Consider the following 26,937-nt stretch of genomic DNA (forward strand, 5'->3'; position numbering starts at 1 on the left):
GTATGCAAACAGTTACACCTGATACACCTATTCTTTCCTAATTGGGAAGAAAAGTTTACAGCACAAACACAAATAAAATTTAGATTAGAGCCGTACTTTATCATAATTTATTAAACCACTTTGAAGATAAGACATGATCGGATGGATTATTTGTTCAGCTTATTTGTAAACCTCTGCATTAATAAAAGCTGTACGATCGAACATTTTCAAAGGATGTAATCCGCAATCAAACATTTGAAAATACCCTTAAAGCTCAAAATGTTGATTTTTCGGTACTGCATGTTTCTAACGTAAAAAAAAACACATACGTGCTCTGACATGAACTGGTCATAAAAACAGCTACATTGGTACTTCAATACTCATAAGAAATCCAGACAAACAGAATTATCCTTGGGTAAATCTTATTTTATGCATTTTATTTCTATTTGCAAAGTTTAAAGAGACTTGTATACATTTTTCTTTGCAAAAAAGAAATGCTCTTAAAATGTGTTCAAACTTGCGGTATATAGAAGTGGCTTTTTGGCTCAACATTTGATTTATTGTCAAGCATCCTTATATATGCAGTACATTAAAAGTCATTTTAAGAAATTCCCCTTTGGATATGAAACAGATAAGCATTGATTTCTACAATATTGTTATACAAAGTGACTTGCATGAATTTAGCCAGAGCAGCCAGACTAGCCAGGGTTAGGGCTGAGTTGGTTTCTGGCTACTCTGGCTGTTCTGGTTGCTCTGGCTAAATTCCCACATATTACAAAGTGGTCAACTATTCTACATCTTGTGATTTCACTTAATACCTGTGACATAAATGGTGGGTTAATATCTGAGCCTGCATAATGATTTTTTTTGGGGGTGTGTGTGTGTGGGGGGGGGGGGGGGGGGTATTTCAGTCATGTAATGGTGGGCAGTTAACCTAACCAGTGTTCCTGAATTCTGTACCAGTACAAACCTGTTCTCCGCATGTAACTGCCAACTTCCCCACATGAATTATCAGAGGTCACGCCCGTCCCTAGATTTGCCGCCTAATGCCACTCTTTGCCACTTATTTCCATGAAAAAAGGGTGGCAGTTGGTGAAAATAGGTGGCATTAGCTGGCGTTTGGTGTAATTAAACGCTTTTTACCACATAAGTGGTAAATTTGCCACCAAAAGCCACTTTATTTTGGTGGCATTTATGTGGCATTAGGTGTAAATTTGAACATAGTTTTTCTTTATGGTGGCAAAAAGGTGGAAACTGGTGGAAAGTAGAACATAGGTTTTTTTCATGGTGGAAATTGAGTGGCGTTTAGTGGAAAATAGGACTTAGAAAATTTTCTTGGTGGCGAATAGGTGGAAAAAAACTTAGTAATTTCTGTGATGTTTGATTTAAAAGTGAACTGTAAGACATTGGATTATCCTGTACAAAAATCTTCACATGGACTCAGGTTGGAATCAAGGTGTAATGGACACTAAACTTCAAACGTCAGGCCTAATTGAAACGGAACCTGACTTTGCTAAAACTCCACATTGACAACAGCTCGTAGAACACAAAATGTCCCCCCCCCACTCCCTTGATGCATTCAGTAACTGTACAAGAAACAGAAATCATTTGGTCACTGTTCACTGGACGTTTGTACTGTACTGCCCTCAAATCAATAATTATGAGTCATTTACCAGTCATAAGTGACTTCTGTATCAAATGTGATCTTAGACCAAAGCATTCTCTAGTTATTGGGCACAAAAAGATCTAGTGTTCTGGGTCAATGTGACCTAGACCTTTGTCCAATTGACCTCAAAATCAATAGGTGTCGTCTGCCGGTCATAAACAACCAACCTATTTAGTTTCATGATCCTAGGTCAAAGAGTTCTCAAATTAACATCCCGAAACAGCTTAACTGTTCTAGCTTACTGTGACCTTGACCTTTGACCTACTGAACTAAAAATCTATAGGAGTTATCTGATAGCTATGATCAACCTTCCCATTCACTTTCATGATCCTAGGCCCAAGAGTACTAGAGTTATCATCTGGAAACTGTTTAACTGTTCCAGGTCACTGTGATCTTGACCTTTGACCTACTGGCCTCCAAGTCAATAGGGGTCACTGCTGGTCATGACCAACCTCAATATAAAGTTTCATGATCTTAGGCCCCCAAGCGTTCTTGAGTTATCATGCGGAAACCAATTGGTCTACATACCGAAAGACTGACAGACTGACCGACATCTGCAAAACAGTATACCCGGGCTCCTTCTTCAAGGGGTTTTGTTAAAATGAGAATAAGTCTATGCTGACTCTAGCTGGACAAAAATAATATTCAGAGTGGTATACAGAAAATTTGAATTTCGGTTATTTTGTGAGACAGAATATTTATTATTTATTATATCTTTGTATTATATTCAACGTAAATATTAATAAGTCACTTTTTCAATCAACAATTCCGAAAGACAGAAATGGTGGAAAGTAGGTGGCAACTAGTTGAAATTGGCTGTACTAGCTGAATCTGAAAAGATCATTTTTGAATGTGTCTGCAGTGTATTATTTCTGCATGAGTGAAAGTTGGTTAAAGATAAGATTAATGATAGATCAAGTTACAAGCTCCCACACTAATGTATAGAAACAACCCCAGGTGGAATTTGGGTCAGTTAAGATTTATATATGCAGGCAAACATGAGGTTAGAAGCAAAGAAATAGTTCTTGCCTTTTCTCTTCATTAATTGAAAAAAGAAGTGTATATAAAAAGTATGTTTTTACAATAGCTTTTCAAGGAGTATTTGACACCTTCTTTAGCTGACCAAAAAGGTGTATGTGTGGAATCAATTTATCTGTGTAGTAATACCAAAATTTGAAATCTGGCATTCGATAAGTCAGTCTGGGAGAAAATGGAAACACATTAGGAGAGGTAACAATATTATACTGTTTATTTATTTTTTTTATTATTACTGTCTTTAACATTGTCTTAATAACTTACTCTTAACAAATACTTGAATTTGAAACAACATTTACAAAACTGCTTTATATTAAAATCAACAAATCTTCTTTTATGCCAAACTTCCTAAGTTTGGCAGATGGATAGATCCCAGATAGATTTTCTGGTATATAGCTAAATCATGATTATAACACTGCTTGTAAAATTGTATCATTTTGTAATTATTTACATTACTGATTAGCACTTAGGATACAATATGTACTTTAATCTGTTCATACCAGGAACCTTCTGTGAAAAAAGTGCAACTTTGTGACATGATCTGCCTGCCTAACTGTATATACCTGAGCAGCATACAGCTTATTACTGCATTAAAAGAAACATATCAAGATAATTCTGAATCAGGTAAATATTATATGATTTTATAAAAGCTAATGTTTAAATAACCCTTAATTTTTAAAGAAATACACCAATTAATAGAATTTCCAGGCATATTATATGATAAATATTACTTATAAATGTGATGAAAACCCCAAATGCTATTATTACATTTTGCCAAAGGCAGAGGGATATTATTTTTGGCGTTGTTCTTTCTTTTTTTATCTATCCGTAAAAAAAACTGAAAATGCTTGTAATTGGAAAAATAATTTTATAGCTTTGTCTATAGAATCACTAAACATCATGTAATTATTAAAAGCTCATTAACACTGCTCAATTATTTACCTAGTAAAAGAAGTGTTTCACCTTGTTTTGGTACAAAAATAGGGATTTTTCCTGTATCTATTGATGGATCTTCATGAAACTTTACAAAAATGAAGATCACTACAGGACAGCATTGCATGTGCAATTTCCATCAGGATCACTTCAGTAACCAGAGTTATTGCCCTATAATTGTTTTTCAATCCATAAATTCCTACATAACAAGTAATCCATTAAATGATAAATATTCATGAAATTTGACACAAGTGTAAATCACCTTAGAGCAATTGTGCTTCCACTTTTTTCATCAATTCTTAAGTTCTTGCAGTGTTATTGCACTTTTATTGATTCATGATGCATATATTCCCACAAAACAATGTAACCTTTTGAGTGAATAGAATTTTCTCTACAATGTAGATTTTGATGAAACTTCTCATAGTTTTAGTAAAGATGTTGCAAAATTTGACATAGAATAAGTTTATAGAGTTTGTTGTTATGTCAGTGAGTTAGTTTAGTCTTTTGATTTCATATTTCCTAGAGAAAATTTACAATTTTCTACAAAATTATTCAGAATGTTAGAAAAATATATCTATTAATAGATGTATGGTTTGCTTTTACAGATTGTGTGCTGGAAAAATGGCCTTACATCCAAAGGAGTGAAATTTGGAGTCATTTGCCATCTACTTAAGTCATCCTGGTATATGAAAAAATAAGACTGCATTGACAACATCCTGATACTCGTGTTCAGATCTTTTGTGATTTCTTGTGAAGGGCCTTTGATTTTTGTATGAAAATAAAAAATATATTAATATTTGATTTTTGCTTACTACTGATTTTATTTTCAGATTTAGCTGGTGCAGCTGATTTCCACTAGTTGCCACGTATTTTCGACCTTTTGCCAGCTATGTGGTGGCATCTAGTGGAAAATAGGACTGCCACCATAGTGGCGTTTTGGTGAAATTTTGTCCACTTACTGCCACCTGTTAGGTGGCGATTGGTGGAAATAAGTGGCATTTAGTGGAAAATGGATTTTTCACCATAATGGTGGCATTTTAGTGGTAATTTGTCTAAATACTCCACTTACTGCCACCATGAAGGTGGCTATTGGTGGAATTAAGTGGCAAACAAATTTTCCACCATAATAGTGGCATAATGGTGTAAAACTGTCTAAATACTCCACTTATTGCCACCTAAAGGTGTACACAAGTGGAAAAAGGTGGAATTTAGTGGAAAACAGGGTTGCCACTGTCCTGTTCTTTTTTTTACCATTTTGGTGGCATTTTGGTGGAAAATTGTCTAAATACTCCACCATTGGAAAGGGTGGCATTATAGTGGCAAATCTAGGGACGGGTGGAGGAAGAATGATTTCAGACACAATGTCTTTTATCAAATCGTCACGGAGAACATATACCCCGCCCGCCAACTTCATTGTATAGGGTAACAATGCATAAAATACCTTTAAAAAAAATGTATGCAATTTCAATTATTTATAAGACATGACATAATACTGTACATAATGTACTTACTGAGGTAACTGGGATGGTTCTGGCAGAGCTCTGAGAGACTTTCTACTTAGTATTAAACAAAAATATATCATAGTTTCTCAATAAGTGCAAGTTAAATACAAATGTAAATTCTAGCACGACTCCGATTTGTTTTCCTATTAAACAAACAAGGCTGAAAACTGTATGTTATTATTCTATAATTCATTTTTCTGTGATGTTATTATGTCATGGCATTAGACGGCATAGAAGCAGGCTGGAAAAGAAATCATCATAAATGATCAGGCAAATATTTGATGGATATCTGCAAGGATGTACATAATAATCATTGATAACGTGTAAGAATCAAAATAATAGATCTCAGTGATTTGCGTGTGAATATAATCATTGTCATTTAGATGTGTAATATTATATCACTCAGGCATGCGCCCTCATAATATCATTCCTTCGCATCTAAACTCCAAACAATGACTTTATTCAAAAACAAATCACTGTTTGGGATATATTATTCCTTAAGTATGATAAGTCGAATTCCAGTTATCTCAAAGTAAAACACTAGGTGGCTTGGAATTCTAGTTACTGAATTTCGACTGTATAGAGTATTTTGTGTCTCAGACATTTAACTCTATGATGATTCAAGAGATACCAATGAAATACAAGAGCTGTCACTATTGGTGACAAATGCCCCCTAAGCGTGCCCAAGAATGCTACAGTTGTCTGCGCAAAATTATCACTCATTGTTTTGTGACCTTGACCTTGACCCCAGAGACCCGGTCATAAGCGTGACACACCTCAATATGGTTAACATTTGTGTCAAATGATTTTCAAATCCCTTGATAAATGGTAGAGTTATGGACCAGACAAGAAACACTTTTGACGTTTAAGTGTGACCTTGACCTTGGAGCTATGGGTATAGGTCTTGTGCATGACACGTCATCTCAATATAGTGAACATTTATATGCCAAGTAATTTTAAAATTCCTTCATCAAAGGCAGAGTTATGGACAGGATAAGAAACAGGCCTTGTTACACTTTAACCTCTAAGTGTGACCTTGACCTTAGAGCTAGGGGTCTGGATCTTGCACATGACATGTTGTCTCATTATGGGGAGCATTTATGCCAAGTAATTTCAAAATCCCTTCATCAATGGTAGAGTTAAAGACCGCATGACACATCGTCTCATTAATGTAAACATTTACCGGTATGCCAAGTTATTTCAAAATCCTTTCATCAAAGGCAGAGTTATGGACTGGACAAGAAACAGACCTTGTTAACCTTTAACCTCTAAGTGTGACCTTGACCTTAGAGCTAGAGGTCTGGATCTTGCACATGGCATGTCGTCTCATTATGGTGAACATTTATGCCAAATTATTTCAAAATCCCTTTAGGGATGGCAGAGTTACAGCCCGGACAAGTGCCATTTCGGGGGGCATAAAAATATTTTAAACAATCATGTTCTATTTAAACCAATAAATTAAATAAGGCAGTCTTCTTTGATCGTATGTCACATGACCATCAGCAAGCAGAGGGACAAATACAATTTCAGAAGTTCTCCTTTAATCTACATTATTGTAAAGAATTTGCAGTTTAAATTAAAAAAAAAATCAAGAACAGCGAAGTAGCATAAATCCTTCTGTATGTCACATGAAAAAAAAGAGAAATGAGCCCAGCACAATGCATAACTTATAAGAGTAGACACATTCTTTATTTCTTACCAATTTTATCAGCATTTATAATACCATGCAGATCTGAAGTAGCCATTAAATCTCACAAAAACAAACAAATACATCAACAAACCTACTTGACACAACAAGTAGCCATAAATTGTTATTACAAACATGAGGGTGTTCTTAAACCTAATAATTTATGTGTTTGCTACAAACTTATTAGTTTTATACCCCATTTTCTTTTTTCCCTTTTTCTGCATCTAATTTACAAATTAGGTATTTTAGATAATAAATTTATATATTTCTTTCAGTGTTATACCTGAAACATTCATTAAAGAGAATGCTTATGGTAAAAGAGCATGTTTCCCCATACAGTTTCATTTAAATTAAATGAATTGATATATACATAGATTGTAAAATATTCAGCCATAGCACAAAATGACATGATGACCTTGAACCTACATTTGTTATGCATGATGTTTCATGCTGGCGCACATTTGCGCCAAGTAATCTGTAAATCCTTCAAAGGGAAAAAAAGACACAAAGTGGACATGAAATTCTGCCTATATGACCTTAAAACAAAAGCCTTAGGCAACAAAATCTTCTGCAGAAGATAATAACTTCTAACATAATTCAAAACATTGATCTAAAATAAAGGATATCTGACATACGATTGAAATACTTTAAACCGTCACCGAATATCAATATTATATTTACTGACTTCCATGCGAATTTTTTAGCAGTTATGAAAGTTAAATTTTCAAGCAAAGAATGTTGCCTGTTGGTGCAATTTGCTAAATTTTGCATAGAAAATACTAAACTTCTTAGTTCATGAGACCTTGCTATCTTCTCCGATGTTGTCTGAAAATAAATGATACACAAAAAAACAATAATGTACCAAACATACTATAGATATATCAATTTGGAACTTTTTACTGTATGGAAGTTATTAGTCTCAAACAAACATCACTAAATATGGGGTATGTTGAATCACCATACTTTTGATATATAAGATGCATTGATAGTTTGGATTCTGAAATACCTATAGGAGTATATTATTGGGCAGTCAGTATCTAGACTCATCCCAGGAGTTCTATGTTTAACTTACTCATTTGTCAAATACACTAGTTTAAGAGTTAGGTCAATATTTCTTACAAAAATTTTGAACATCTCTAATTCATTCATAGAAAGAAAACATTGTTTTACATGAAAATGAACAGCATAATATAATGATTAAATACTGAGAATAATTCAAGTATCCAGTAGTACAGAACGATACCAACAATTGTGAGAAGTAAGTATCCAGTAGTACAGAACGATACCAACAATTGCGAGAGGTTTATTGCAATACTGTCTTTGCTTAATTATTTTTTAGTATTGATAATTTATGTTTGTAGAAAAACATTTTATACTTTAAAAAATGCAAAATCAGGAAAGAAAATCCATTCATAAAAGTATTATATGTTTGTTCTGCATGCAAGAATTATGTTAGTTGGTATTTAGCTGGCACAAAATAACATTTTTGCTTTTTCATTTCAATTTCAGGAAATGATTCTTGTATTTTATGCATTTCATGTGGAAGTTGTAGCATTGTTGAAGAACCATGTAAAATGAGTAAACTCTGAAGTTCCCCACTTACTGGATTTTCTTAAAATTGGACTTATTATTATTAGAATTGTGTTGCACAGTAGGAAAGATGAGAAAATGCTTATGTTGATTATAAGTTGGATTATAAGTAAAATTCCAATGTGTAACCATCAGAAATTAAGTGCAAAAAACTGTTCACCTGTTAGATTATGGTTATAATGCAGATTTTAGCTTACTGGGTTATGGCTGGATTATGGTTGGATCAAGTTTGAGTTACAGTTGGATATTGGCTGGTTTAACGATATTTGTTTATGACGTCTAAAAATCTTTCATTTACAACCTCTTTCCAATGTTAATCAAGCATCATTCCAACATCAGCAAAATGTCTATGCATTGTGATGACTGGGAATAGTTATGTAATTGTGTTAATTAACATTAAGAGGTTTCATCAATTACAGTTTAAGTTTTAAAAAAACATTTAACATATACTTTAGGATATATATGTCTAATATATGTGCAATTTAGACATGATGTTTAAAAGCTTTAGATATCTGGAAGATAAGAAAGTTAAGAATGTATGTTTTATCAGTTACATGTACTATGAATTGTTGACGATAAAATTTTTAAATGTTAAGAGCTGGTATTAGAAGAAAAAGACGAAAAAGTCTAGGCTGTGTGTTTGCAACCCTTATAAGTTAACCAGACAAATGCAGGGTTTCCACTACAATTCACCAAGGTCGCAAATGGCGAAAAAGTAAAAAATGTGGCAAATTTTTTTTTTGTGTTGTAATTGTTACTTTGTACTTTTTATATTGTGTATTACTTTGTCTAAAGAACTCTCCATCTTGCCTAAAAATCAATATTACCTGCGGCCGTTTCCATTAATAATACACAGCATGTCACCAAACAAGGGATAAGCGGGTCACCACCATCAATGTTCAATTCGACATCCTTACTATTCCCGCCATCCCTTACTTGCTGAGCAACATAAACAGATTGTGTATTCAAATGCTGCCATGAGCCTCTCGATCTTTGACTTTAATTTAAACATGCGATAAACCAATGAGACGCATACAACAAGATAACATTTATTTCATTCTTCGAACAGAATTGGCGTGCAGGTGCTTTCAACAAACTTCCGTTTTATCTAAAATGAACTTGCAAAAATCAGATTTCCAGATAATAACCACACATAAAGTGAAGGTCTTGTATTGTTTTGTCGCTTGACAAGATTCTCTGTTCCTATTTTTGGCAATCAAATGATTCCTTACGTCGTCGAAAACCGATGTCACGGGGATTCAATATGCCTCAGACTCGTGCGAGTAATAAGGGCAACTTTACGACAACCAATCATAACTTTTACCAGCAATTACTTTATACACTGGTAATACAGTACATAACAGGGGATGAAAATCCCCGAGACGGTAACGTCCGTATATAGTTATTCGTCTTTGTTGTCTGCATACACTGAGGCAATTTTTCGATGTTTTCCGGTTTATGTACACGCCGCAGACTGGTTGTCTGCATGAACATCCGGGCACCCCGAATCAGTCACAGAAATTCGTAAACCGCGCCAACATGCTTCTTTTACTTCTTTTTTCTTAATGAAAACTGTACACGCAACAGAAAAACACTTTTAAAACAGCAAGGAAGTGTAAAGGTCGTCAAGTTTCTGCGAGGAGTGCAAACAAACAAACAAATTCCTAAAGCCAGTGCGAGAAATGCGGTGAATGACGTCACCGTCACGGCTTCCCATAAATTTTGCAAAGTATGATATTCGCTGTGAGAGGTATGATGACACTAAATGTAAACTAAAGAACGAAGTTTCACATTCTTTTGAGTGATAAATATTTCTTTGTAAGTTGATATATAAAAGATAAATCCCCATGCTAGGCGGTGCCTTAATTCATATTAGTACATGTATATTGAGTACCGGACCTCTAGGCCCTGTTACCGGACCCCTAGCCATTTCCTATAATATTCAGTTGCTGTATAAGTTTCAGAGTATTAAAGACAAACATGTAGATGTGTAGAATGTTACTGAATGTACCATTTCAAAATCTGCAAGCTTTAAGATTAGATCTTAGAACTTATTAAAGGCAGTGGCTACGATTAAGGTACCGTAATCCTAGCCTCCGGTTCTAGGATTACGGAAGTTCCGTATTCCTAGACAACCCTATGAGGATAGGCTAGGATTACGGAAATAAGTAAGGACATGCATAAATGATTTTTTAAACTTACATATTTCACTGAAAATAGCGATTTTTTCATGCCTACAATGTTACGTGTATTTCGTGTTATCGATCCGCCATTTTGGGTAAGTATAAACTCAATCGATATATTTATGGCGGCGCGGAAATATTCAGTATAGAAATATGAGGGTTAATGTTAGATTAAAAAAAATAAAATATTCTATACTTAAAATTTTATGAGATTAGTTTGTTTGTCACTCGAGTTTTCCACGAAAAAAAGGCGAAATCAACACCCGTATTTATGTTTTTCTTTCCAAAAACATACTAAATGTTTTTTTTTTTTTTTTTTTAAATTGACAGACAAACGTGGATTATATTCTTAATGATAGCTCAAAAGGATTTTAAAAAAATATTTCATACTTTAAATTTTATGATTTGATTTTGCCTGTCACTTTAGATTTCCTTGCAAATAGAATCGGGTGAAATCAACACCCGTATGTACGACAGGCATGAAAAATCGCTGTTTAAAGTGAAATAAGTAAGTTTACAACATCATTTATGCCTGTTACATACTTCCGTAATCCTAGCCTATCCTCATAGGATTGTCTAGGAATACGGAACTTCCGTAATCCTAGAATCGGAGGCTAGGATTACGGTAGCCTAATCGTAGCCACTGCCCTTATTAAAACATGCATAAAGAAATTTAAATAATAAATTGCATGCCGAGACATGTCACAGTTGAAAACCGTCTACTCTAAAGAAAAAAAAACAAACTGATAAATAATCAACAAATATACAGTTTTCAAAAATAATTTCTTAGGGGAACACTGAGCCGCTAGCCCGTTTTTATACCTTAAACTAACGAAATCGTCAAATATTCTACAGCGTTTCTACTGTCAACATCATTTAGCGGGCGCTTTTTGTGTGAGCACCGTTTGACAAGCGTTTGCATGATTGAGTGTGCGGGTGGTTACACACCACTAATTCTGGCTGTTTAGGCTGAAAGCCACTAAATCCGGCTGCAAGATACAAGGTTACATTCTACCAATTCAATTCTTTATTTATTTCATATTAATAACAAAACATTCAGACCTCATTTTCAGCACTTTAGAGCATTTCAATGATATGAAAACCATATATGGTCATTTATTATAACATGTCTTTTTATCAAAAATAGAAAAATATTGACATGTTATATTGAATATAAGAAAAATAATCTGTTCTGAGAAGCATCACCCTCTAAAAATGCCCCCATGAAAACAGCCGTTTAGCAGTTACGCGTAGGTAGACATTTTTCGCAAAGAATAAAGCTTATTCCAAGAAATTTACAATGAAAATGGTCTAGATCTATTCTCAATACTATAAGCAATAAACATAAGCCAAAAATTTAACTGTCACCTCCTCATGTCACTCATTATACCAGATTTCATCCACAGCATGGAACTACATTTTGGACTACTTCACATGTAACACTGAGTAGTCACTTCCGGTTTGGTGTAATCCGTCCTACAAGAAACTTTAATTTCCGTCGAATACCAAATACCTAAACAACTTTAGCTCAAGAACTATTTTCCGTCAAACATAGTATAAATAAAGCAAGGGTAAAGCAGATGTAAAAACATAGAAATTAATTAAATAAATCAGCACATAAAAAGCAAAATGTTAATTATCATAGCACGTAAAACATATCGTCAATATGCCTGTTTTCAGACCCCACCTGTTTTCAAACCCTACACTTAAACTCTGTTCATTTTACCTTCAGGTCTTGAATGATATCATCATTAGCAATTGCAGGTTATTGGTATATAAGGTACCTGTTACAGCTGTCAAAATTATATGCATGAAAAACAAGGATAAATGTCAAACAGGGAATGCCACATTCCAAAAACGCAACCTCCCAAAAAAAACGAAACCCTCGCAGACGTGCACAGTTCAACATACACACACACACACGCACGCACGCACATACAAAGCAAACACAGGAGGACAAAGCAAACTGTGCAAATAAAGGAACATAGTGGCCGGTGCAGCGCCTTGGAACGGTCAGTGGCAAAACACCATTGTGGAGCTTAAACCGGCTAATGGCAAATATTCTATTTAATTATGATTTTCACTATTACTTTTCGCATGCTTCACATATATTCATAGCAAATAATTTTTGTTTTATGTAAGCAGTATCTTACTTGGAGGGAGGAAATCACTTACATGTCTCCTATTCAAAGTCATATTTAAGTTATGTGACATTATCAAAGATATATTTGTACAATTTCTTTTAAATTTGTTATTTGGCTTATGTGAAATCAGTAAAATTTGACCAAAAATTGCCAACAGTGTGACAGCAAAAAGGCTATATAACTCCAGTTTAGTGTACTTTTACCATTCTTAAACAATTCGAATAAAATCTGGTAAATAGTATGGTAATTTTGCTTTTGTTTTAATTGAGAAAATATGTTTCAAAAGTGTCTGGATACTTGGCCTAATTAAAGTACCACAAAAAGATAATAGTTTTCAGAATTTAATCTTAATTTTCCTGCCACTCAGTGTTTTATCCGGCTTTGGGAAAGAGACAGACATTTATTTCATTGTAAAAAGTGATGAATATCAACTTAAGAAGTTCACAAACTTAAAAGGCTCCTACACTTATCCAATGAGCAGGCTGTTTCACACTCTGGCTGCCTCATATGAACCCATAAGTCTTAAGTTTAAGGACGATTAAGTTATGTGACAAGCAGTCAAATGCTTTTGATAGATCCAATTGTATTGCAGCTACATATTGATTTTCAAGGGTCTTTTTCCAATCTTCCACTTACCTCAGCAGCCATAAGATACCATGAATGCAGATAAGCAAGGGAGAAAAATGTTTCCAAAGAAAACTGTTAACTGATCTCTAAAAATTCTTTTATAAATCTTAAACATTGCAATACATAGGTAGGATACTAACAGGCCTGATTTTCTTATCTAAATAAGGTTCACCTTTTATAAGGAAACTAACCTTTGTCTATCATGGTATTAGCTATTTCCTTAATGGGGTTAACCAGACTTCTTTGACTAGCCTTTATTATTTTAGATCGCATAGCATATACACCAGTGGCTTTTTTACAGTTGAGTTTTTTGATGCAGTTCCTCACCGTATCCTCTGGTCCACTTTTACTAACAGTTTCAATGACCTTAATGCTAGGGTGTTCTTGATTTACTAGGGTGTTATTATCTAATCTTTCTACTACTGTATTTTGATCGGACATTAAAGTGCTATCATGATTTTTAAGAATGACTGGATTATCAGACTTTGTGGTTGACTTTTGAGAAAGGAAGGGTTTGATGGTTGGCCGGAAGTCCTTCGACTTTGGTCCACCATCGCACCTTTCCTAAAAATAAATAGTTATAGATTCTCTTTTCAGTTTGGTTTTTAAATTTCTAAGTCGGGTATATTCTTGTTATTCCTTCTCTTGAGAAGGAATATCTTAATTCAATAAGTCACACTTGACTGAGCTACTGATATCGAAAGCTGTTGTAATTACAAGCTGGCCAATTAAACTCCGTGACCTTAAAAATAACCTCTGACATTAAACTATTCTTTCTCAATTGAGGCGACTCCATCAATACTAAACCCGATGATGATTAATTGATTCTTTTATTTCCTCTATTCTTGAAGAACATAACATGTGTACATTCAGTCGACCAGATAGACATATATCAGCAAATTTAAATGTAAACAACCAAATATTATCATTACCTTCAAATGCATGGTTAATATGTGAAAACAAACCCCATTGCGACCCTCTAATTATGTGCAACTAATTCACACATCGAATCATAATAGATTGACCGGGTCAATGTCTTATTACCGTATTTACTCTACTGAAAGAGGTAACAGATTTAATTTGTTGTTGGATTTAACAATTTATGTTAAATGACTAGCGTAAATACTTACCTGATATTTTTTGGCAGTATAAAACAGACATTGCAACCAAAATTTTACAAGGAAGAAGGAACTTTTGCTATGCTTCAACTTGTCCTATGTCATAAATAGGTATTTTTAGCATTTCTACTTTTATATGTTATTTTACGGTACTGGAAGTTCATACAGGGTGGGGTTACGTTTTGGGACGTTTTCCTTTAATGGTGCATGTTCATTAAGTACATCATTTAGCATGTACTAATCGGGCCAGTAGATATCATCGATATTATCAAAGATATTTGCCGCATGAAAAGGAATTTGTGACAACTCATGATTAAAACTGTGTTCATTAAAAAATTTATAACTTCTGAAAACTACCTTTTCTTACTTGATGTTTGGCACTGTTCTCAGAAAATTAAATTATGACAGTCACTGAGTCCACAGTTAAAATGTATAGTTTTACAAAATATTTGGAATTTGTTAAAATTACATCAGTTAGACTGGGTTCATCATTTTTGGTATAACAGGTAGGTTCGGAGACAATGTTTTCTAAATTGAAACTGTCATATACATGTATTAAATACATGTATTAAAGAGTTGCTCAATCCTTTTTCAAAAGGTCATAGTTCAAATCACCAATTCAAATTAGATTCTCAAATTGTATAAACATTTTACCTAGGCAAATTGTGATTTCGCTCTCAAAAATATTGTTTAAGAAGGGCGGCCTGTATATCGTCAAAATCCCCCATTTAAGCCTGTTTATATGTAGTTCATAGCATATATATATATATATACATTCAAGATTTCAACTTTCTAAACCTTTTCTACGTTTAAAAGGCACATCTGATCTCACAAATGTCATAAACCCGCCACCATACGTATTTCTGTATCTTCTGTCCATTTTGTAACCTTCTACACCAAACAAATTGTCATTTAAACAATCACCATTCTTTGTTTCAGAAATTATTAGTAAGTCTGCAAGTTTATCCTCTAATATTTGTTTAATGTCTTCAAATTTATACCTGACACTGTTATTATTTAGGTGGTTGAATATGGATCTTTTTCTGCTTTCATTTCGTAAAGATTTTTTATCTCGTCAAAAATGTTATATCCGTGTTAGTCAGGCTCGTCTGAGTCTGAAGAAATGTCAAATTCAGGAATTTCTACTTTGCTGACATTAAGAAACTTCATAAGTCTTCTTCTGGATCTGGTTCTGTAAGGTAGCTGTCATTAATGTTTACATAGTTCATACATGCAGGTTCATCTACATGGTTATTCTGCACTTTTATCAAAGGGAGATTGTGAGTTCAAGGACACTGTATTTTTCAGTTATGGTTACCTCCCCTTTCTCGCTGTCTGCAATCTGATGTGTCTCCTTGCTTGGGAACACAGTTGATATGAAACCAAACATGTCACATAGTAAAGCCTTGTGATTCTTAGCAACTGGTGTTTTCGCATGTATCGCAGTGGAGCCTTACAGGCCATGGGTTTGAGGCAATATTACCACATAAGAGAAGAAACGAAAGTTTATAGAAATGTTGACAGTCTCAATGATCGCCGAAGACGTACGAAATGAAAGTACGCTACTAACTTTTCTGGCTGTTCCTTATTTCAAATAATATCAACTTACTCGATAACGTTTCTTTTTCGACATTTTCTACATCGCTTCTATAGAAAAAGAGAAACATAACAGGTTGTTTACTTCAGTTCATTAAATACAACACGCTGAATTTACTCCTTTTCGCTTCTGACAATGTCTCTTTTTTAGACTATAAGATTCTTTCACTGGTTGTAGGTGCAGATAGGAATATCCGGCCACGAGGGTAACTGTTTAGGCGGTAACGAGGCTCTCTGCCGAGTAACCGCCTAAACAGTTACCCGAGAGCCGGTTATTCCCATCTGCACCTATAACCAGTGACAGAATCTTTTTCTTGCATACCGATTTCAAGAAATAATAATAAAAATAAATCAATCGAACGGCTTTCTTTTTAGAACTATTTCTTATGGCAGTGTACTTAAACAAAGCGCGGGAAACCAACGTCCGTAAACAGGAAAGACGTCATGACGTTTCAAAACAAACAACAATGTTTAGTTCCGGTTTTGTTTTATCAGTTGCAGCGTAACGTTATAAATTTTTGATAAAATAACGTGATTTGAATCGAGAAATATACTATCAGGAACTAATAGGAACTGTCAAGGTATTGAATTTTTATTCTGTTTTTTAAATGAAATATATAGAGGATATTTGTTTGTTTTGAGTGAATATGGAATAAATCTATATCTCACTGAGAAGTGAGATAATTTCAAATATTTTCACGAGCGCGTAGCGCGAGTGAAAATGTGAAAATTTTCTCACTTCGAGGTGAAATATATTCAATATTCACGAAAAACAAACAAATTTTCTTTTTATTTTATGCTCAATTACGTTGAGATGTGCATTTTGCAACTATTTTAATCTCAGCGCGGGAAACAGACGCGCGTAAACAGACATGACGTCAGACGTGCTGTGACGTTATAAAGACGCATGCAACATAAAGTTCCATTTTGTTTTATTTTTTGCTGCATAACGGTATGAAATTCTCTTTAAGTAAAATGATTTGAATCGAGAAATATACTATAAAGAACAAAGTGCGACTACAATTTCCATCCTGTTTTAAGCAAATAATTTAAAATTCATACACAATGTAATGAGGGGGCGGAGCTATATCTCTCACAGTGTGAAAATATAGATTTCATATTTTCACAGTGTGAATGATGAGATATGAAAATATTTAACTGATAGAATACAGTATTTCATTAGTTAGCATAAAATAAAAATTACTACATAAAACTTCTATATATATGTAGTTCGTTATACGTCATTTAGCACGAGAGTCATCTTACACCCCCGGGGTGTAAGATGGATTTTTCCAGCACCGGTAAAGATACCGGAAATCCCCGTCTGGTATGCCAGAAATAAAAATTTTACGCCGCCATTTATTTCCTAGCGTGCGATAGGAAGGGACATGCCGATCTCGACAGAATGCTACACATACATTCTGAAACGGGGTAGAGTAAAAGAAAACACGATGCCGTTGAGAAAGGACACAATGTGGGAATAATTACATTTGGACTACATGTGTCTAGACAATCGTAGGCTTACATTTCTAACTATTTGCCAATGATACTGCGGTCTACCTTCCTATCGACTCTCTCATTGAAAAGATGCAGATGTGGGGGAAGCAGATGGACATGGAATTCACCTCTCAAGTAATGCCAAGTCTTGTACATCACTACAGATGAAAGTGTCATTAAAGGGACTTTAGGTGAAAAATAATTGAAAGAACTGTTTTTGCAAAAGTAATGAGAGTGAGCTGTTAAAGTGAGAAAGTGAGGCTGCAAACAGTAAAGTGCTAGACAGAAAAGAGTAGAAGAATCAGGTTAAACACACTTTGTTGAAACTAACTCATGTTGGCATACTGCCTGCTTGAAAGACTGCACCATGAACAGGAGAAAACAGACGGAAGGTTGTTCCATAAAAAGGGGTACTTTAAAAAAGAAAATATGATAGTAAACTGTATGGATTTGTCCATTAGCCAGTGGGTACTTCCGTTGTTTTTTTTTGTTGTTGTTTTTTTTTTTCAAAATAAGCTGGAGCAGGAATAGCTTCTAGTGAATGGACAATTAAAAAAAAACATTGTTAATTTTGCATTCATGATTTGTCTGTTTTCCAAAGAAGGTATGTATCCATCTGATTGCTCTTCTTTGTACAACTTCTATTTTATTGATATTGAATTTAGTGAACGGTGACAAGACTGAAGGTAAGTATTCTACCAGAGGCATGCATGGAGGCCTGATAAGAGTTTTGTATGCTGTTTCTTTTTAATTACCTTTTTGTTTTTAGTTTAAATGTTACGTTTTATGAATCCAAATGTTCTGTATACTGTAGTGTAGACTTCGTTAATATGAGTGTGTGTCAACTCCAAGGTATTTTGCATTTGTTACGGTTTCAAGGCTCCGGCCATACAATATAATTGTGCTGTTTTGTATGTTTATTTCGTGAATTGTTAATAATTTGGCTGAAGTACATTTCCATTTATTTAACCATTTCGATGTGTAGGGTGTCAAGACCATATTGTAATTTATTGTAATTAGTTCTGTTGTTAATAGTTAGATAGACAGTTGTATCATCAGCAAAGAGTCGGACCTAGGATTTTACATGTTTAGGTAAGTCATTGATATATAGAAGAAAGAAAAGATGCCCAAAAGACAGACCGTTGGAGCACATCAGGTGTCACAGATTTTTCGTACCTGAGTTCTGTCTATTAAGACAGAGAGAGTGCAGTCTCTGATACCATGTTCATGAAGTTTGAAAAGTAGTTTAATGTGACTAACTTTGTCAAAATCCTTGCTTCAGGGAGAATAAGATCTGACTGCTGGTCTGCTACAAGGGTTCTGGCTTGATCAGTAACCAACTGGAGGATTTGTGTTTCACATTGAGCGAACCTCTCTCAATCTATGTTGTAGTTCTTGTTGAATGTTGTCATACCTAGTTAAATGGGAGGAAATATTGGATTCAATGATATGTTTTGTCAGTTTACAGTGAATACAGGTTAATGTGATAGGACGATAGTTTGGATGGATCACTCTAATGTCCTTTCTTGTATTACCTTTGTCTAATCTGATGACAAGGTACCCAGAGGGTTTTAATAAGAATTCAAAGGATAGGCAAAACTTCACAAAGAAGTTCTTTAAGGACAATTGGTTTAAAATTGTCAGGACCAGCAGATGTATCTGTTTATAAGATTTGACAACAGTTTGAGAATACAATTTAGACTTATAGAGATGTCTGACAGGGAGAGATACTTACTTTTGATATGAAAGGGGAGTTCAGAATCACAAAGTTTGTCCCTGATAGTACACAGACAGGATGGTCCAACAGATCGGGGATTTAGTGGAAGGAAAACAGATTGAAATTGGCTATTAAGAGTATTTACTTTGTAAGTGTTACCATATTTCAGTTTCTAATCAGGGTCCAATAACTTGTGTGTCTTGTCTGGCATTTTTAATTAGTGAAACTATTTTTTGTGGAGAAGGAGCTTTGCTCAGGAGTGTTGCTGTCAAGGCCAATGGTATGTTTTAAGTAAGTGTTGTAAGATGTTTTATTCTTTTGTTTTATTAAATGTGTAAGTGCTAAATAATCATAAATTCACTGCTGACTCTCTTGTTCTATGTAAAATTTGAGTAGAAGATCTGGACAGGCGGTCTCTGAAACACCGGAGATTAGACTTCAGACTTTAAGTGTTCTCAAAATTTACCACAATATTGTAGCAATAAACCTTCCATCTTACATAATATAAACACCTATCAGGCTAACAAGGCAAATGCACCCACTATCAGTAAGACAGCTACAAGTTACCTCAGATTGTCACAAGCACTCTTTTTCCCACCACATAGAAACAACTTCCTAGTAACATCACAGCCCTACCTGAACTTGACCAGGTCAAGCAGGCTGTGGTAAAGATTAGACATTAATCTTGTGTTCGATGTTTTTATTTTTACCTTTAACTCTCATAACTCTGTCTTCACTTATTATCTAACCTTTTATAGCCTGCTGGATTACTCTCATAGTACCTGACAAAAATCATTGCCAGATTATTTTTATTACTCTCAGTCTTTATACTAGCATTTCGACGTGTACTTAGTCATGCCTATAACATTCGCGAATAGATAGGAAAAAGAATAAAGATTGGTAACTTTTGTATAAGAAAGTCACAACTTTCTGAATTTGTACTTGTGATATTCCAGCTACTGGTACAACATACAAATCGTGGGACACATCTTCTATAAATAGATATATGAAATCAGTATTTCAGAGAATGTTGGACCAGATGATATGAAAGTTACCAGGGTTAAGCTATTACACGAAAAGTAGTATTACAGGTCAGTCAGAAGAATACATTGCTTTTCCAATGAAGTAGATTTAGATCATGATTTACCTATGTCTGATCACTTTGGAATTTTTATCCTTAAAGGAGTCCCGATTTATATAATGATCGACCGTTTTCTTCATTTATGTCTGACAAAAATTCAAAACGGACATATGTGCTGACTGCAAATATAAACATACTTTGCAGTTGTCTGCCGCATGCACGGTTACGATGTTTAGAATGAAACAAACCTCACTCTCGTGTTATTATTGGAACATCCTGCACATGCCACCTTTATGTTGTCTAGTTAGTTGCAACGATGGACACTAGTGAAATATGCAGTGTTTTCCGAATGCAAATTGGCATTTGCTTTCACCTCCGTTTGTTGCTGTGCAACACCATGGGACGTGGTGAAATGCCCAAGAGAATAAAAAAAAACACGAAAGTATAGATACCCATGCACGATAACAAATGCCATTATGACCTCAATCGTGACAGAAGGAGGACTCTTCGTCACAAAGTCATTATAGTGCTTAAAGTGATTCAAAAGAACTTCACCATCTAGTGGCTGAAATGACTGGAATCAAATCTGGTAATCCAATGCCAATTGTAGAAAATGAAAATACACTTGCAGCAAAATTTGATGACCATTTATGACCTAAATCGCCGAAATAAGACAGTCACAAAATAAGATTCAAAATTTTCAGCCCGCAGTTAAAAGAGGTTCCATGTATTAATCAGTTCCAAGATCTTACAAAAGTTTATCTGTAAACTTAATTAATACCAAACCATCAGAGTTAGACATTTCACCCACTATTGTTCTAAAATTATATTTAAAAGACTTACTGTATTGTTAAATCTCTCCTTGAAACAATGTATTGTTATACCTCTTTTGAAAGAAGTTGGAGTTAAGACTGAGTTTGCAAATTATAGAGCAGTGAGTGATACCATTTCTTTCTATGTTAAGAAAGCTGTCCTCAAACTTCATGTTCGTGTAAATGATAATGATCTCCTTCAAAAGAATCAATCCGCTTTTTCACTGTGTATAATGCTTGTAATGTTTTCATTGACTCGCATAGATAATCAGGCAGTTGTTAAGTTATGTAGAAATTCTGCCGAACAGCAACTGAAAATGAACAGACGCCATAACAATGTCCGGTCAACTGTGTCAAGTGGAACAAACAATTTGCAAATGGCCAATAATTGCTTACAGACAGCGAAGGCGGAGGGAGAAAACAAAAACAATCCATGTTTTGACAGTAACGTCAATGTATGACACCTTGGAAAAAGACTTGAGTATTCACAATTCAATTTGGTTGTTTTTTAGTTTATTTTTTCCACATTTTACTTAAATCTTAATACAAAAAGCTACAGGCGTTACCGTCAAAATAGCACTGAATGGGAGACATTACTAAAAATTAGTATACCGAAATTTCAACATTGAGTTAGCCTTTTTATTAACCGAGCAAGTTATTATATCACATGATAAACTTGATCCAAAGTAGAACCAAGATAATTAATTGACGAGATTTGCTCAATAATTTGACCGTTACATTAGGATCTGACCTCAGTCTGGGTTTAGAGCCAATGCAGTGGTAGTTTATAACCAATGAGTTATATAACTACACAATTTGTCATAATTCTTTCCAAGTGCGCGTCCGCGCAGTCTGGTCAGGATCCGTGCTGTTCGCTAGTGGTTTCTCTAATTGCTATACGCTTTGAAAGCGAACAGCATGGGTCCTGACCAGACTGCGCGGATGCGCAGTTTGGTCTGGATTCATGCTGGTCGCAAACGCACTATGTTGGTTCTCATGGCGCGGCTCATATTATATTGTAAATGTCATACAGAAATGTCAAAAAGTAATTTAAGCCATCTAATTATTTTCCCTATTTTATTACTACTGCACATTCTCAAAATGTCACAAAAAAACACTATTGTTTTTTAAAATGAGAAAGCTTAATTTTAACACAAACAAAAGACAACAATTATTAGAACATACAAAAAAGCTCTATAATTTGGTCAAAGTTAGAAAAAAAGTTTTATGAGCACATTTCTGAAAAATGTAAGTGTCTGGATCTTTGTGTTATTTTACTAAAGGTTCACTCAGTTAAAGCTACCAGCTAGAAGTTACACCTTTAAGTTACTTTCGTGAAAATATTCATATACGCACAGTCTGGTGTAGAAGTATGGGAAGACAACAAAATAATACATATCAAACAAACGCATATTTGTTAATTGAGAGTTATCCCCGATTCGAAATATTTGAACCTTAACGGGGTCAAGCTGTAGAAGATCATGATGGAATTATTATTTCGTGTGTCATTTTCAAAAATGTAGTTTGAAACAAATATTTTACATCATTCTGATTTACAATAAAAATGTGAACGACTATTTAATTATCGATTCGTATTTTGAATCTTTACCTAAATGTGATAATGTACTTTTCTCTAAAAGAGAACAGAACAGAAAACTTTCTGAGAAAAAAAGTAAAGTAAGCCTATATAAAGCTACATTGTGTAAAGTTAAAAACGAATAAACAAGAAGACTCTTGTGAAATCATAAACCCTCTAAACAAAAACAACAGAAATCTTTAAGTCATGCAAAACTGTATGATTTGTATAATTTGCTCAGATGTGCGCATCTATTTACTCTGATCAGAAGAGTGTGTCCATTTCAGGGAAAAGCTATATTCCCAGATCGTATCCTTCTCAAAACCTTTGTAGTGCATGTACAATTGTGAACCCAAAAAAATACACACAAAATAAAACAAACAGATCACAAGGATATAACCATAGGAATAGTTTTGGACGCTGCTTGTCAAGTGTGTTCTGCGCTTATTATCAGTTTTTCTGCATTCGCGTGGCTTTGTTGCTTCCACGTATCTTCACAGGGGCAGTGTATCTCATATTTTTCTCATTTACTATGTTATATATATACAATATGCTGAAATATTAAGAAAAAAAAAGAATCAAGGAAAACTCAACTCACCGGTTTCAATTGCGCTACCACCTTTTTCTGCCAAATCCCAATTTATACTTAAAATGTACTTGTTAACGTATTTCCTCAACAGTTTCTATTTGTGGTGGGCCAATTTTGCGATGTATTGCTCTGGCTGTGTTTGCTGTGTGTTCTGTTCTTTCGGGAAATCTAAATTCATCTTTTAATCATTTGATACAACGAACAGTTTTAAAAGATGTGCTTTTGTGTATTTAACAAAATATCGGCTGCACACGTGGTCGTGGGTTCGGGTGCCGCCATGGTAACAATTAGAAACCATGATACATTTCAGGAAACTAGCTCAATGTCTAACAAAGTGTCACCGCATATTTTGTACCGGATATTTGTACAAGTGGAATATGATATCGGCATGTATTTTAAGGGGGAAATTAAATGTATAATTTATACTCCGGAAGTATATTTAAACGCACTTGTAAAGATCACTGTCATTTTTCGGCGACGCCGTCTAAATTCGTTTTCGTTACCTATGCCACGTGACTTCAGTTTGCAAATCAAACTACTTGATAACGCATTATAGATAATTTATCAAAATGGAAGATTTATGCAACACTCTGCCTGATTGGACGAAAGTGTCAATTTCTTTCACTCTGTTGATTGTGCTACGCTGAGTGAAATGTAGACAAAGCGTTTATCTTAAACGACGCTGTTCACAGTTTTAAAGCTAACTTTGGCTCAGTATATTTAGCAAGAATATTGATATATCTCAAAATGATAAGTAAGTTTAATAAATATGATAAAAACCTGTGCAAATACCAACATATATCAAATTAAAGAAAGAGCTGAATACGGTCTGCGTATCACATGAATAAGGGTGTGATAAGAGTCTTTTATGTAGAGAAGTGCTTTTTAAAAGATTTTCCTTGTTACAATTGTCGTCTGTATATGAAAAGGTTTCTTGCTTTTGTGACTTATTCAGATTGCATATTAAAATGAGTACTTGTTTGCTTTGATATATTTGTTATAAATTATTTAACTGATTTATTATATATGAATATTTTTCTTTAGTATGGTATGCAAATATTGAACTCAGTTGAAAACTGTTTTATTATATATATGCTATATAATGACTGAATCTCTTTACACTGAAATGAAGGTATGCTGCATACAGTTTATCTATGTGATATGACTACGCTCAAACTTTGCTTATGAAACAGAAATATTGAAATAATTACAATTGTATGTTTTGCTTGACCTTCACTTTTTTATAGGTGTGACGTCATTGTCCAAAGATTCATGAATAGCGAATATGCTATTTGTTAAAGCGGGATCAATTGGCCTATTTTAGAAATAAATAAAAATAATAAATAAAAAAATCCTTTAATTGATATTTTCTCATGTATTCTAATCAAACTTGATTTGTAGCATCTTTGTTAGGCCCGCAGCCAACTTTGTTCAGCTGGGACATTTGACCCCTTTTAGGGGCTGCTAGAGCTAAAACTAGAAATGCCTTTATACAGCATCTCATGAACAGCTTGGTGGATCTTTGTCATACTTGGTCTGGAGCATCATTATAAGGTCCTCTTCCAAATTTATTTATATAGGAACTTGGGCCCTATTAGGGACCACTATAGCTGAAAGTAGATATGCCTTTCTTCGCATTAACCACTAAAATGTAATGGATTTTTATCAAACTCGATGTGTAACAATATCGTCTCCTGCTATTTTGTTACAAATGGGGATAGGGGCCAATTTAGCTAAAAATATAAACACATTTAATGACCTCTTCTCATGAACCGCTTCATGAATCTTCATCAAACTTTTGCTGTAATTATTCGTCTAAGGATAAACGAAACAAAATTGCAACCCTACGAAACCTTTACGAAAAATTAAAAGAGAGCCATTTAAATTGTTAAAGTGCGGTGTTTAGTTTTGCAATTTGAAAAATGTTAGATGAAAGATGAATGTTAGATGAAAAATTCATAAACTTCTTTCCTTATTACAATTCGCCGACCATTATTTTTAAAGATATTTCTTGTTATAAATATTAGGCCAAATAAATTTTCTTCGTTTTTCATTGATTAAGAATTGGACTAATTACTAATTTCCTTCCCCCCCCCCCCCCCCCCCCCCCCCCCCCCCCCCCCCACACACACACACTCTATTTAAGCTTACTCTGATTATAATTATATGTTATTAGATTTGTATCGAGAAATATGCATGAGTTCTGCAGCGGAAATATTGTGCGACTTAAGAACTTAACAGTGGAACCTGCAACGTCCATATTTTTCCATATTGACGTCCAAATTTCATATCGGGTGCGTGACGTCATTTGTGACGTCAATTTCATGCATTCCGTCGCGTTTAAACGTTCTTTACCGACATAATTTAAATCTTACTCAGTCTGAAGAACAAATTATACCATTTATGTAATAATTATAAGTGTAGTATGCGTTTGTAATAAAATTAAAGATTATTAGATTTGCGAGAAATACGCACTTGTTCTTTTGCGGAATGATATTGCGCTCCTGAAGTCGCGCAATACTTCCTCAGCCGAATTCGTGCATATTTCTCGATACAGTTCTGATTGACTGATTTATAAAAGATATATTGAATTGGTCAGCTAAAGATCTCGGAGTTTTATGTGATTTCTGGTGAGCTAATGATGGTACTTTTTGGAAAACTGAAATTAAACCCTATACAACACGATGGTCCCCGAGTTCAGAAAGTCAAAAATTAGTTACTAAGTTACTGAGTTAATAAATAATACACATCCGGCACTAACATCCTGCCATAATATATTGCATTGTCCAAACAGAAACTTTTTTTCAACGCAGTTGTCATATTGAAATGGGTCAGTTTGTAGAAAGATTAGCAATGCAATAATATTCTTGCATTTTAGACCGCTGATAAGACTAGTCAAAATATACAAAAATAGGTTAATCTTTTATCAACAGCGTCTAATAAAACTTTAAAACCCAGACTTTTTTTTCTTTTGTAAAGCCTTTATGTTTCGTTTCTAAGAACATAAAAGTCTTGTTTCCCTGTTTGAAATACTAATATATCAGTTTGGTTGTTACTGTATGTTTAAACTTCTTAAAATCTTACATTTACCCGCTCTCTTTCACTTCGCTGGCTTCTCTAACACGTTAACAACTTTTACACAAGGCTAAGAAGTGGAGGAAGAACGGCTTTTTATATAAAAAAAAGTTACAGGTAAAGGATACATTATGTACTTCTACCGTATTTTAAATATCAGACCACGATGTAACTGCACGTTCATACGTTCTTAAAGGCACTCGCCTCCAGATCGTACGACAACAAAAAAAAAAGAGAGAGAGAAAAAAGTTTACGTATCTTGAAATTAATGCTTAAGTTCTTAAGAAAACTTTGAATCTTAATTACTGACATACTGTATGTTATGGAAACACATGAGAATTAGTCATTTGTATGGTGTTCCGTCTTGACCATCGATATTTTTTATTTCTGAAACCCATATTCCGAGAGTCGAAATCACGGAACTACGATGATGAAAGTCGAAAACACGATGGTGAAAAACGAAATCACGATAGTTTTCTTAACCAAAATAATAAAAATAAATTCCGGTTGCACAGCCAAAATTTCTGTTA

General features: G+C 34.3%; 1 protein-coding gene across 4 annotated transcripts in view; it reads right to left on the reverse strand.

Moving 5' to 3' along the window:
• The window catches only part of LOC123566021 (uncharacterized), a 36,813-nt gene extending 13,220 nt beyond the window's left edge, over positions 1 to 23,593 (reverse strand). Inside the window, exon 1 of one of the 4 annotated variants that reach the window (XM_045359838.2) lies at positions 23,342 to 23,593. The gene's annotated coding sequence lies outside the window, so the exon portion shown is untranslated. Of the gene's footprint in view, positions 1 to 6,814; positions 6,876 to 11,397; positions 11,498 to 23,341 lie in introns of those variants that run through there. The other 3 variants (XM_045359843.2, XM_045359840.2, XM_045359842.2) reach the window with 3 other exon arrangements.
• Positions 23,594 to 26,937: the final 3,344 nt, after the last annotated feature.

This window comes from Mercenaria mercenaria, chromosome 8 (assembly GCF_021730395.1).
Source record: "Mercenaria mercenaria strain notata chromosome 8, MADL_Memer_1, whole genome shotgun sequence".
In the NCBI taxonomy this organism is placed as follows: domain Eukaryota; kingdom Metazoa; phylum Mollusca; class Bivalvia; order Venerida; family Veneridae; genus Mercenaria; species Mercenaria mercenaria.